This window comes from Scyliorhinus torazame, chromosome 21, assembly GCF_047496885.1.
Source record: "Scyliorhinus torazame isolate Kashiwa2021f chromosome 21, sScyTor2.1, whole genome shotgun sequence".
Classification (NCBI taxonomy): domain Eukaryota; kingdom Metazoa; phylum Chordata; class Chondrichthyes; order Carcharhiniformes; family Scyliorhinidae; genus Scyliorhinus; species Scyliorhinus torazame.
In genome coordinates, this window is record NC_092727.1 from 90,199,994 (window position 1) to 90,213,873 (window position 13,880).

A 13,880-nucleotide genomic window follows, 5' to 3' on the forward strand; every position below is an offset into this window, starting at 1 on the left:
AAGCAATATTTGGAATAGAATTTTCGAATTAATAAACATTTCCTCCAGTATTTAACTGACCACTTTTAGTATCACCGAATAAGTAGAACACTGAAGGAGGCCATGCGAGTGGAGCAAGCCTCTTGTCTCACTCTCGTCCTCTTTCCCCATGCTCCAGCAATTCATTTCTTCTTCATGTATTTATTTGGGTGGCACGGTCGCACTGTTGCTTCACAGCGCCAGGGTCCCAGGTTCAATTCCCGGATTGGGTCACTGTCTGTGCGGAGTCTGCATGTTCTCACCATGTCTGCATGGGTTTCCTCCGGGTGCTCCGGTTTCCTTCCACAAGTCCCGAGAAACATGCTGTTCGGTAATTTGGACACTCTGAATACTCCCTCAGTGGACCCGGACAGGCGCCGGAATGTGGTGACTCGGGGATTTTCACAGTAACCTCATTGCAGTGTTAATGTAAGCCTACTCATGACAATAAAGATTATTATTATTATCCAATTCCATCTTGAAGGTCACTATTAAATTTTTCCACTAACCTATCAGCAGTACATTCCAAATTCTAGCCACTAGTTACGTAAAAATGTTTTTCCTCCTGTTGCATCTTGTTCTTCTGCCAGTTATCATAAATCTGCCTCTGGGAATCCCATCTGCATGCAAGAGGGTCAAATGGAAAGATTGAGGCTGTGGGTGGTTGGCAGCTCCACCAGGAAAGATGGGTGCTGCTAATGTAGGTGGCAGGACCAGAATGGCTCTTCAAGACAGAGGTGCTTTCTGAGGATTTCTTTCATGGTTCTAAGTGACTGTGGCCACAGCTGCCAGGCTATCTTGACATCAAGGAAGGATTTGACCAAGAGCAGCATCAAGGAGCCTTAGCAAAACTGAGTCAATGGGAATCAGATGGGAAACTCACTGATGGTTGGAGTCATGTCTGGCAGAAAGGAAGATGGTTGACTGTCAATCATCTCAGTTCTAGAATATCCTGCAGGAGTTCCTCAGGGTAGTGCCTAAGGCCTAACCATCTTCAGATGCTTCATCAATTACCTTCCTTATATCATAATTGCACAATGTTCAGCACCATTCACGGTTTCTCAGATACTGAAGCAATCCATGTCCAAATGTAGCAAAACCTGGACAATAGCCAGGCTTGGGCTCACAACTGGCAAGTAACATTTGCTCCACAAGTCCAGGCACTGAGAATCTAATGATTCCCTCTTGACATTCAATGGCATTACCATCACTGAATCAACATCTTGGGGTTTACCATTGACCAGAAAGTGAACTGGACCAGTCATATAAATTCTGTGGCCATGAAAGCAGGTCTGAACCATTTCAGTGGGAACAGACCCAATCACCTCCTGATACTGGGCAGAAAAAAGCCTTTTGGGCATATTCATTGGTTGTCAGCCAAATCAATCAAACTGAGACTCAGCCAATCTCTGCCATTGGTGCTGGTCAGTCTACCGTTCCAGTCCAAATCTGCACAGGCTTCTGCTTGAATTAAAGGCACAGGCCATCGCTTTCTTTAAATTGCTTTCTTTAAATTTAATATATAGAGGGGCCATTCAAGAATCTAGTAGCAGCAGGAAAAAAAGCTATTTTGAATCTGCTAGAATGAGTTCTCAAGCTTTTGGAACTTCTGCCCGATGGAAGAAGTTGGAAAAATGAATAGCCAGGATGGGAGGGTTACGTTTCCTGCTTTTCCAAGGCAGCGAGAAATATAGACAGAGTCAATGGATGGAAGATAGGCCTGTGTGATGGACTGAGCTGTGCTGACAATTCTTTGTCATTTCTTTTGATCTTGGGAAGAACAATTGCCATACTAAGCTGTGATGCAATCAGATAGTATGCGTTAGATGGTGCATCTATAGAAATGAGTAAGAGTCATTGTGGACATGCTGAATTTCCTTAATTTCCTGTGGAAGTTAAGGCGTTGTTGCGCATAATCGTAACGTCAACATGGGTGGGCAGGTCAAATTGTTGGTAATATTCACACCTAGGAGTTTGAAACTGTTCTTACGCACCTAGAAACTTGAAACTGAAATGCTGCTTAGCCAGCATCATCCATGGCCTGGAAATGAATTTTTAAAATTATGGTGAAGAAACCTCTGTGGCCCTCTGGTACTTGTGGCTCTGGGGTTGTGGGGAGGGGGAAGGGGCATTGGTTAGGAGAAGTTGTGGAAGATTGGAATTAAAAGAGACATGGGTAGCCACGCATCGCCCCCCCTCCCCCACTTCATAGAATCATAGAATTTACAGTGCAGAAGGAGGCCATTCGGCCCATCGAGTCTGCACCAGCTCTTGGAAAGAGCACCACACCCAAGCCCACACCTCCACCCCATCCCCATAATCCTTAAACCCCGCCCAACACTAAGGGCAATTTTGGACACTAAGGGCAATTTATCATGGCCAATCCACCTAACCTGCACATCTTTGGATTGTGGGAGGAAACCGGAGCACCCGGAGGAAACCAACGCAGACACGGGGAGAACGTACAGACTCCGCACAGACAGTGACCCAAGCCGGGAATCGAACCTGGGGCCCTGGAGCTGTGAAGCAATTGTGCTAACCACTGTGCTACCATGCTGACCACTTCATGAACTGCTGGCCGACACCTTCTGGGTTTCGGCGATAGTGGAAGGGCCTGTCTGCCACCACAAAGATTCCAGCAGTGACATCTATCTTCCCTTAAGTGAGTGGGTACTTTATGAATAATTAGCCGACTGTTGCTGTCGACTGAGTAGCTGCTGCCAACCTGCTATTCCGGCAGGATCACCTGGTGGGAACGTGCCAGGGAGCAGCGTCAAAATGAGATTTCCTGATTTTGTGTCTAGACCCGCCCCTAAAACTATACTCAGTTTATAGAGCCCAGAATTCCATGTACGTTATTGACTCTCAAAAAACAGTAAAACTGGGAAATAAGAATACTGGTCTGAACTAGTCTTGTATACATTAAAATGGAACGCCAACAAAAAGGGGAAATAAGATGCTGGTCTGAGTTATTTTTTCCTTTTGGCTACTTTGGATCAACTCCTCCCTTCACTTTGTATATTTTTCCCCCAAATCTTCGTCTGTTTCATTGATACAACAGGCAAGTGCTGAAGTCCTCTTCCCCGTCCCTCCTACGACTGATCATTAGGAGATAAGCAGAGACCGGTTAGCTGCTTTACAGGAAATGTGGCTTCCCCTGCTGGGTACACGCCCAGCTCAGCGTGACTGAGGTCTGAACCAAGCAGAGTGGAACCTGAGCTGTGTCTGTCAGAGCATCTGCACTCTTCCTTTTACAAATTCACTGTTCCAGTGACTAAAGTCCTCGAAAATACGAAAGAAAAAGTAATTGTGTTTTTTTAATGCCTTTCATGGCATTGGAGTATCTCATCACAGCCACTGAAGTGCTTTTTGAAGATGCAAGCAATATTGTAGCGTAAGGAAATGTGGCAGGTAATTTGCACAGAGTAAGTGCCCACACCAGCAATGTGATAATGACAAGACAATCTGTTTTTTTTAAGTAATGTTGTTTGAGGGATAATGCTTTTAAAAAATTTGTTAATGGGCATCGCTGTCTGGATCTGGAGTCACATATAGGCCAGACTTGGTAAGGGCCGCAGATTTCCTTTCCCAATATGAACCAGATGGGGTTTTACAACAATGGTTTCACGGCCACCATTAGACTTTTCATTCCAGATTTTTATTGGATTCAAATTCCCATGTTGGGATTTGAAGCCAGGTCCCCAGAACATTATCCAGGTTCGCTGGACTCCTAGACAATACCACAACACCACCACCCAGGAAACCAGGTAGAGCTCCACTTGATCTTTGAAAAAGAGCCACGGAATCTTTTATGTCCACTTCGGAGGGCAGAAGAAGGCTTGAATTTGCATCCTCAAGGCGGAGAATTTCTGGCGTGACTGGTCAAGAGAAAATGCCTACAGAAGCAGGATCTTTGCTGAAGGGTGAGTGTTGGCTGAATTTGGGCCAGTCCACCTGCACTAGGTTTGGAGATGGCAGAGTGGCTGCCGGGTGCTGAGATGGGCTGTTTAAGAGACCAGTCTTTATGTTGTTCATCCCAGAGAAAATAAAAATACAAAGGCCTTCCAGTCCTTATACACCCACCCCAACTTCCAAGCACACCGCATGCCCTACCTCATGCCACCCCACTCACCCTCTATAGTTCCGCACACTCCCTCTGTGAAGTTATACCTTTCTGCCCACCTCCATTGGGCCCTCAGGACCCCTATGTCAAACTCTGTCCTTCCATCCACCTCTTATGGTCCCTTATGCCCCCAATTCCCCAAAATTATGCCCCAAATTGAAGGGCATTCAAATGGTCATTGGATAGACATATGGACGATAAGGGAATAGTATAGATGGGCTTTAGAGTGGTTTCACAGGTCGGCGCAACATCGAGGGCCGAAGGGCCTGTACTGAGCTGTAATGTTCTATGTTGTTCTATGTTCAATCCAAGCTCTGCCCATCCATGCCCATTGGCCTACAAAACACTGTGCTGAACCAATGAACCCTATATTGCTATTTTAAAGAAGGAATTAATTTGTAACTTTCTACAATGTTAAAAAAAAAATTCAAAGGCAAGATCAATATCTATCATCCGATCATTATGCTTATTGCCCCATGGAAAATATTTCTTGATTGACAGTTCAGGCTCTCTGAAGTCTACTATCAATTTCACAATGTTTATTTACATAAGGTTACGTAGTTTCAAGAAGTGGTTTGTGGTTTTGTTCTTGATACTTTAAAGGGTCTGGATTCTTGACACATTTATTGAAATAATTTTAACGATGTAAAAAGAAAGTCATGAATGAATTACTTTGTTTTGCAGTGTATGGTGGGTCAATGTGCATAGAAACGCCACAGCTTTGCATTGGAGGCATGAGGGGTCATAGAAGGTGCGTGGGATGGCATTGTTTGGCACAGGGCTGCATGTGGAAGACCTCTGAATGGCCCTTTTAAAAGGTCCTCTCATGCAGACTAGGGTTCCTGACTCCTCTGAGGGGCCGTGAACCAGGACTCTTCATGGTCTGACTCCATGAAAATTGAGGAGGATTAGGACATGCCTATCTCTGCAATGGAGCTGGTATGGAGTGTCTGGTATGGGCTTTAGACAGGAAGCTGCCTGCATCCTTCAATGGCTCCACCAAAAATTGGACAACCCGGCAGAGGCGGACTTACACTTTTGGAAGCCCCGTGCTCTCCCTCCTTGCCGGGCTCCCACATCACACCCTGACCCCGATGACATGATGGCCCATCCCCAATGACATACAGCCCCACCCCGAATGGTGTCAATGGCCTCCTGACCCCATCTACAATGCAAGGAACGGAAACCCAAAATCACTCCTTGACAGACTGCTGTGGTGCTCTTTAACTCACCTGATGAAGGAGCTGCGCTCCGAAAGCTAGGGATTCGAAGCAAACCTGTTGGACCTATCGTGGTGTTGTAAGACTTCCTACTGTGCCCACCCTAGTTCAACGCCGGAGCTGCACATCATCTTTCACTTATGACATCAATGTTACACAAGCAGGCAGCTGCAGACAGTATTGCATATTCGGCTCTGGGGAAGTTAGCCCAGATCGATACTCAGGGCTATCAACAGCAGTTACATTCAGGACTGTTTGCAGCCCATCTATTCAGACATCTGCAGTTAAATCGGCTATCCCCGGGAACAATTGCAACATATTAGCAATTGAATACCGGGCCAGACCTGTCGGCGCCTGCAGTGGCCGAAACAAAGACAGGTGAACGACCACCCCCGATCGAGGAATCGCCTCACCATTGGACACATCGACCCCAGGGATTGGGAACAGATCCAATCACTTGGGACTCAGGGTCAAGGGCCGCCCCGGGAGGCGGGAAGACCCATGGCCCTATAAAAGTGAGGGGCCAAGTTCAGATCTCTCTCTCTCTCCTCTTCGCCTGCTCGAGACCTTCGCAAGAACAGCAACCGGCAACAGTAAGTTTGAATCCAGCGATCGCTATCCGGTAGAGACACCTAGCCACCGACCTGTAGCAGCCTTTTGAATCCCGCGGGCCAGATCTGATTGGACAAGCCATTCGTTTCCCTGACCTGGTGGGCTCTTCCTAAGTTAAGTATTGGCCAGTAGTGATAGGTTTATTATATAGAAAGTAGTATTAGGGTATTAATATTGCTTGTTGTATATAATAAATGACCGTTGTTTTAATCCTTACTAAGCAGTGTGCTGTATTATTAATCATAACCTGAACTTGAACAACGTGGCGGTATCATAAAGATACCTGGCGACTTGTGAGCAAAGGTGACGTAATCAGAGCCAATAGACTAAGGCTAAAAAGAGCAACAATCACAAATAACATTGACAATCTCAATGATGATCTTCTCTTTCCCTTTTAAAGCAATTTCATTGTCGCTAGTTTCATCAAAAAATAACTTCCTGTTTCTTGTACATCATCAGAGGGACCTGTATTATTTGTTAATGTCAGTGCCTCCGCTTCTATCGAGGTATAGTTATTTCAGACTTCCATGACGAAGCTAACAATTGTGAAGCATTCAATAATGTTGTATCAACATTTTACAATGATTTTCTGACAGAATTAATTCTTTGAAGTAAACAGTTTCATCAAACAGTAAAAACAGGAATGTTATGCTTTTCAAACTTTTCTGCTTCAAGCTTCACACCTGTTTTTGCTGCGTTTGATGTGGTTCTGATTGATAAGCATTCCTTTATCTTGACAAAGTTCATTCTCAAAGGCAGAAAAGCATCTGTGTGAGCAGTCCACCTGGTGTCACAAATTCTTTTGACCGCCAGATGTTTTCCATGTGCCTGCTCCAAGTTTGATTGCAGCACATTCCACCGATGCGTGGAAACCAAAAAGAAGGCGTACAAGTTTTGAACAAAGTCAAAAGAATGTATGGCTGCCTCACAAATTCAGATGTAACATTGCAGATTAAATTCAAGAGTGACTGTAACATGGGATAAATAATACACAGGGGCTTGCATTGTTCATTCTTGCTGATAGATCGGAATATTTTCCTGCCATATTTGCGGCATTATTGAAGCTCTGCCCACGACAATTTTTGATGTCCAAACCTGCATTTGAAATGAAAAGCAAAACTGTTATCTCCAGGCAATCAGAAGTGTGGGATTGTAACTGGACAAAACAAAGGAATCGCTCTATAACTTCACCATTGCTGGTCACATATCTTAACATTAATGTTAATTTGTCCACATGAGTCACATTGTTGAGTCAACTATTATGGAATAGTATTTGGCATCTTTTACTTCATTAAATGGGTGGCACGGTAACACAGTGGTTAGCACAGTTGCTTCACAGCTCCAGGGTCCCAGGTTTGATTCCCGGCTTGGGTCACTGTCTGTGCGGAGTCTGCACATTCTCCCCGTGTCTGCATGGGTTTCCTCCGGGTGCTCCGGTTTCCTCCCACAGTCCAAGGATGTGCAGATTAGGTGGATTGGCCATTCTAAATTGCCCTTAGCTTAGGTTAGGTGGGGTTACGGGGATGAGGTGGAAGTGTGGGCTTAAGTGGATGCTCTTTCCAAGAGCCGGTGCAGACTCGATGGGCCGAATGGCCTCCCTCCGGACTGTAAAGTCTATGATTAGTGAATTGGCTTCTTTTTTAAAAACATTTTATTGGAGGCATTTTCAAATATATTCATAACAAAGAAGAAACAACACAAAAGCTAACCGCGGCAGTAGCAAACAGCTTTATCATCCTTACACACATCCCCAACCATCTCTCCACCCCCCCCACCTACTGCAATCTTGGCACCTGCCCCCCCCCCCCCCCAATTAACTTTTGCACCAATCCGAACTGCAAAAAGAACCCCCGCTCACCCTCTGGCGACTCAATACTCCTTCGAGAAGTCGATGAACAACTTCCACCTCGAGTTGAACCTCTCCTCTGCCCCGTAATGGCGAACCTGACCTTCTCTAAGTGCATTAGCTCTGCCAAATCACTCACCCACATCCCTGAGCTCGGCAGCTCCGAGTCCCGCCAGCCCAACTAAATCCGTCTCTGGGCTATCAGGGAGGCAAAAGCGAATACATCGCCCTCTCTTCCCATCTGTATTCCCAGATCCTCTGACACTCCAAATATTGCCATCTCCGGACTCTGAGCTACCGTTATCCCCCAAATCTTTGACATCATACCCGGAAATCCGGTCCAAAGCTCCCTTATCCTCAGGCACACCCAAAACATATGGACCCGTCTCCCCCCCCACCTTACATATCACCCATACCTATCCGCCACCCGTCGAACAGAACTCACTCATCCTGGACACTGTCATGTGGGTCCTGTGTACCACTTTAAACTGGATGAGACATAGTCTTGCACATGATGAGGATGTATTACTCCTTCCCATAACCTTCCTTCATATTCCAGCCCTCTTGGCCCCACAGCACCTCCTCCCATTTCCACCTAACATCCTCCACTGGGGCACACTCTCTCTTCAACAGCTTCCCATAGCTATCCAAGACCTTGCCCTCTCCTATTTCCTCCTCAGTCAGAAGTTTGTCCTGCAGCACCGGGGGTGACAGTGTGGGAAACGAAGGCATCTCCATCCTCACAAAGTCTCTCACCTGCAGATACCTGAACCCATTCCTCTTCGGAAATTGATATGTCCCCTCTAGCTCCTCCAGGTCTGCAAAATTCCCTCCGACAAACAAAGCCCAAAAGAATTCTATCCCCACCGGCCGCCACCCCCGGAACCTCACAGCAAACCCCGCCAGAGCAAACCTATGATTTCGCAGCGATATTAATTGGGAATACCCGGCGCTCTCAAGGACATGCTTTTCGTTCTAAAATGCTGCCGTTACTGGTTCCACACCCTCAACACTGATACCATCACCGGGCTTGTGGAGTACCTGGCCAGCGAGAACAGAAGGGGCACCAACAACAGTGCCTTCAAACTGGTCCCTTTTACACGAGGCCACCTCCATCCGCCCCCACACCGACCCTTTCTCCGCCACCCATTTCCTAACCATTTCAACGTTTGCTGCCCAATAAAATGTCTGTAAGTTCGGCAATGCCAGCTCCTGTCGATCCCTCTGCAAGAACACCCTCCTAGCCCGCGGAGCTTTACTCGTCATAAAAACTTCAAAATCATCCTATTAACCTGCCTCAAAATGGACTTGGGCACAAAGATCGGGAGTTTCTGAAACACAAAAAAGCAACATCGTCATCTTTATTGTCTGGACCCGACCAGCCAATGACAAGGCCGCACATCCCACCTCTTAAAGTCAGCGTTCATTCCCTCAACTTATGCAGTTGGGCACAACTCCACGCAACTTGTTCCCAAGGTAATGAAAGCTCACCCCTACCATCTGAAGCAGCAGCCCCCCGCCAAAACTCCTCCCCTGTCACTGGGCATTAATTGGGAATATCGTACTTTTCTCCATGTTAAACTTATACCCTAAAAAGAGACTAAACTTCCCCAAAATCCCCATGATCCTGTCAAAGCTCCCGACTGGGTCCGAAATATACAACAGGAGATCATTCACGTACAAAGAAACTCGGTGCTCCATCCCTCCCGCTCAACATCTCTCCAACCCCTCAAGACCCTGAGTGTCATTGCCAAGTGTCATGGGAGTGTCCCTTTAAGAAATGTTTTTGTCTTATCACATGGCTTCAGTGATGTCATTGTGTGGGTGGAGCTGGGCTGCGGCTCTGGGAGTTGGTTATTCTTTCGCTTTGAGTTTGAACTGGTTTTCTTCTGCACAGGTTGAAAGAAGATTTTTCTCTAACTGCATTTTAAAAGCTGTGTCCAGACTGCTTGATAACTTGAAAATAAATAACTGTTTTCTGGAAGGAGTTCAAACCTGCTGTTTTGGAAAGGACACAAGAGCATCCAAACCAGGTCTTCAGTGCTGTGTGCTGGGGCACACCTATGAAAAGGGGTTTCTGGTTTATGGGATCTTGTTATTAAATTGGAACAGCTATAGGGGGAACTTATTAAGGGTTATACATAGAGTACTGTAGCTGTGTGGGGTATTTATGTTGATAGTTGATAAAAATGCTGACTGTGTGTGTTTATAAAAATGTTAACTAAATTTGTAGAATAAACTTTGTTTTTGATTAAAACTGCTTCAGGCCTATGTTGAAAAACGCCTGAAAGACAGGCTCTTGTGCTCGTCATAACCAAAATCAATAAACAGTTGTAGGCCAGGTGAACTCCATGATATACTTTGGAGTTTTCTAAACTCTGGCCCATAACGCAAGAGCTCAATCACTATGGCAAAGAGCAGAGGGGAGAGCGGACACACCTGCCTCATCCCCTGATGCAACCCAAAGTACTCCAAGCAGATCCTGTTAGTCCAAACACTTTCCTTAGGTGCCTTATACAACAGCCGACCACAGTCCACAAATCCCTGCCCAAACCCAAACCACCTCAGCTCTTCAAATAAGTGCGCCCACTCCAACCAGTCGAAAGCTTTCTCTGCATCCATAACCACAACCACTTCTGCTTCTCAGTACTCTGAGGGCATCATAATGACATTCAGTAACCTCCGGACATTCGTCGACAGCTGCCGCCCCATCACAAATCCCATCTGGCCCACACCTGTCACCCTTGACACAATCCTTTATCCGCGTCACCAGTACCTTCACCAGCTGCTTCATATCTACATTCAACAGCGAAATCGGACGGTATGACCCACACTGTTCCGGCCCTTGTCTTTCTTTAGAATGAGCGATATAGAAGCCTGAGACAACGTGAGGGCCCCTTGGTGGCCCACCGGAGACCCCTGGGTGGTCAGGGTAAGTGCAGGGTTGTTCCCTGGCCCTCCCCCTGGAACATGTGCACCTTGGCATTGCTCAGCTGGCACCTTGGCACTGCCACCCTGGCACTGCCAAAGTGCCCGGATGGCACTGCCAAGTAGGCAGGAGCACTGCCTGTTTTCCAGGATGGTAATTGAAGAGTGCCCAAGTGCCCAGGGTGGCACTACCAAGGGCCAGGGGTTGAGGGGGCCCATGCTCATGAAATGAGGATGGAGGGTGGGTTTGAAGGGTGGGGGAGTGCAGGGCAGGTAAGTAGGGGCTTGTGGGAGGTTGGGGAGGGGGTGATGGGTGGGGGTCCTGAAAATGAGGGAGTGTTGTAAGGGTGCTGGGGGGGCCTGAAGAGGGGGACCCCTAGGGACTCCATAGCAGGGTGTCCTCACTTGGGCGATGTGTGGTGTTATTCATGTGTGTGAGGGGTGACATTGCTCATGGGTGGGGGGTTGTGGGGGACCCGCAAGCTCACTGAGAGATCGGGGTATACTTTCAAAATGACAGCCCGATCCCTGAGTTCAGCTCCCCAGTGTTAAAAAAAATTCTAAGTGAAATGAAATGAAAGAAATGAAAATCGCTTATTGTCACAAGTAGGCTTCAAATGAAGTTACTATGAAAAGCCCCTAGTCACCACATTCTGGCGCCTGTTCGGGGAGGCTGGTACAGGAATTGAACTGTGCTGCTAGCCTGCCTTGGTCTGCTTTCAAAGCCAGCGATTTAGCCCTGTGCTAAACCAGCCCCTGGGTTAAAGTGTGGGTTAAACCAGTGAGAAACTCCCCAGGATCCAAAAAAGTGACACAGTGTTGTTGAATAGCGGCAGGGAACTCGCTGGCAGAGCTGGTGAGAAACTCCCTGAAAAACCCACCACAAATTAACTTCGATTTTTTTTGGAGGAATCGCGCCCTTCATGTCTTCTTAGAGGTAATCCCACAGAAGACAGCGGCTTGACTGTGGCAACAAGTCTCAGCACTTTCCTCCAGTAAGAGTATTCCTTTACAAACTGAGCTGATATCGCAGAATCAATCCTCCCAGATAAATTATGGCCGAGATTATGCAATATCGCAGCCAAGTGTTGACGCCGGTGTCAAAACTGGCGTGAGCGCCGTCGGCGTCAACGGGCATCCAGGCCCAGTGATTCTCCCCGTCCTCGGGGGCTGGAACGGCGCCGGAATGCTGTTCGCTGCTCCGCGCCGAAAGCTGGCGTGGGTTCACACATGCACGCGATGGCCGTCTCCGCGCCGGTGCATGTGCGTGGTTGCCGCCTCCGTGCCATCCCCCGTGCAACATGGCAGAGCCCTACAGGGGCCCAGAGTGGAGGAACATAGGCCCCCACCCTGGAATGAGCACGCCTGCCGGTCAGTAGCCCCCGATCGCGGGCCTGGCCACCGTGGAGCCCCTCCCCGAGACGGATCCCCCCCCGCATCCCCACCAGGACGGCGCCCGCAGCCAGAATGCCGAGGTCCCGCCGGGTGCGACCATATGTAAACCACGCCGGCGGAACTCAGTGGGCATTCGGCCCTTAAAGCGCGAAGAATTGCCGCGGGGTCCGCTTTCAACAACCCCAGACCGGCGCCACGGTGACTGCGCGGGCGCGATTGCCGTCGATTCTCCGGTCGCCGGAGAATAGGCGGCCCAGTGTTGGAGCGGCATGGCGGGATTCTCGCCCCCCCCCCGGCGATTCTCCGACCTGGCGCGCGCTCGGAGAATCCCAGCCTACATCTTTATCTGGATGCGACGCGGCCAATGTTGTCTACCTCATACGCTGCAGGAACGGATGTCCCGAGGTGTGGTACATTGGCGATACGAGGCAGACGCTGAAACAACGGATAGCATGAAAATCGCCAGGCAGGAATCTTGCCATCTAGTTGGGGAACACTTCAGCAGTCAAGGCCATTCAGCCTCTGATCTTTGGGTAACTGTTCTCCAAGGCGGCCTTCAGGACGCGCAACAACGCAGAATCGGCGAACAGAAACTTATAGCCAAGTTCCGCACACATGAGTGCGGCCTCAACCGGGACCTTGGATTCATGTCTCACTACATTCAGTCCCCCACCACCTGGCCTGGGCTTGCAAAATCCTACCTGGCTTGAGACAATTCACATCTCTGTAACCTGTGACTATCCCTCTCTCCAGTCGCACCGTCTGGACCTATAAAGGACTTAATTACCACATTCAAAGTATAGTCTTGCATCATTGCATTTGTCCATATGTGTGTTTGTGGACTCCACCTCTTCACTCACCTGATGAAGGAGCTGCGCTCCGATAGTAAGTGATTCAAAACAAACCTGTTGGACTTTAACCTGGTGTTGTAAGACTTCTTAACATTTCTCCAGTTGGAGTACCCATCGACAAATTATTGTTTCCACTTATTAGGGTCAGGGAATAATATGCACACATAACAGCATTAGAGATTTCCCCCAAAAAAATCAACCAATTTTTCTTTCCCATCATGTCATTTCTCTTCACCCTCAGAAAATGGGACTCATGAAAACATCTAATCTTCTTCCGGCCTGGAACCTCAAACTCTTTTCTCAGATTTTCCATGTTACCCATGTACTTTGGTCTATTTATTACAAAATATTTGATCATACCCAGCGAAACAGATTTTGGCCATAAGGCACTGTCTTCAAGGTAGGTTTTGAGCAGTATCTTGGTGTTCCATTCCCATTTCAGAGGCCACATCTTGTCAAGGTTTCCAGGAGATGTGGGCCGGGATTCTCTGAGCCCGCGCTGGGTCGGAGACTTGGCGGTGAATCGGGAAATTCCTGCCACACCACTCCGACGCCGGGACATGATTCTCCGCCGCCCGGAGATACGGCGCAACCACGTCCGTGTGGTCGACGCACCGCCGGTTGGGTGCCGCTGAAAGAGGCCCCCATGGCGATTCTGCATGGTTGACCGGCCGAATTCCGGCCGGGTTCTGCCGCCGTGGTTCCAACCTGGTCCCACCCAGCGGGAGCTCGGACCCGCGGCCGCGGTGCCCGTCCTGTTGGGGTGGGGGGGGATCTGACTCCAGGGGCCTCCACGGCGTCCAGGCCCGCGATCGGGGGCTACCGATTGGCGGGAGTCTGCGATCTGGAGGGGGCCTACCTCCTTCCGCGCAGGCCCGCTGTAGGTC

At 48.4% G+C, this 13,880-nt stretch overlaps 1 long non-coding RNA gene across 2 annotated transcripts in view; it reads right to left on the minus strand.

Moving 5' to 3' along the window:
* Window positions 1-6,155: 6,155 nt before the first annotated feature.
* LOC140398012 (uncharacterized) overlaps window positions 6,156-13,880 on the minus strand; it is a 79,565-nt gene continuing 71,840 nt past the window's right edge. For both annotated transcript variants that reach the window (XR_011937377.1, XR_011937376.1), the window contains exon 3: window positions 6,156-7,068. This is a non-coding gene — a long non-coding RNA (uncharacterized lncRNA). The remainder of the gene's footprint in view (window positions 7,069-13,880) is intronic.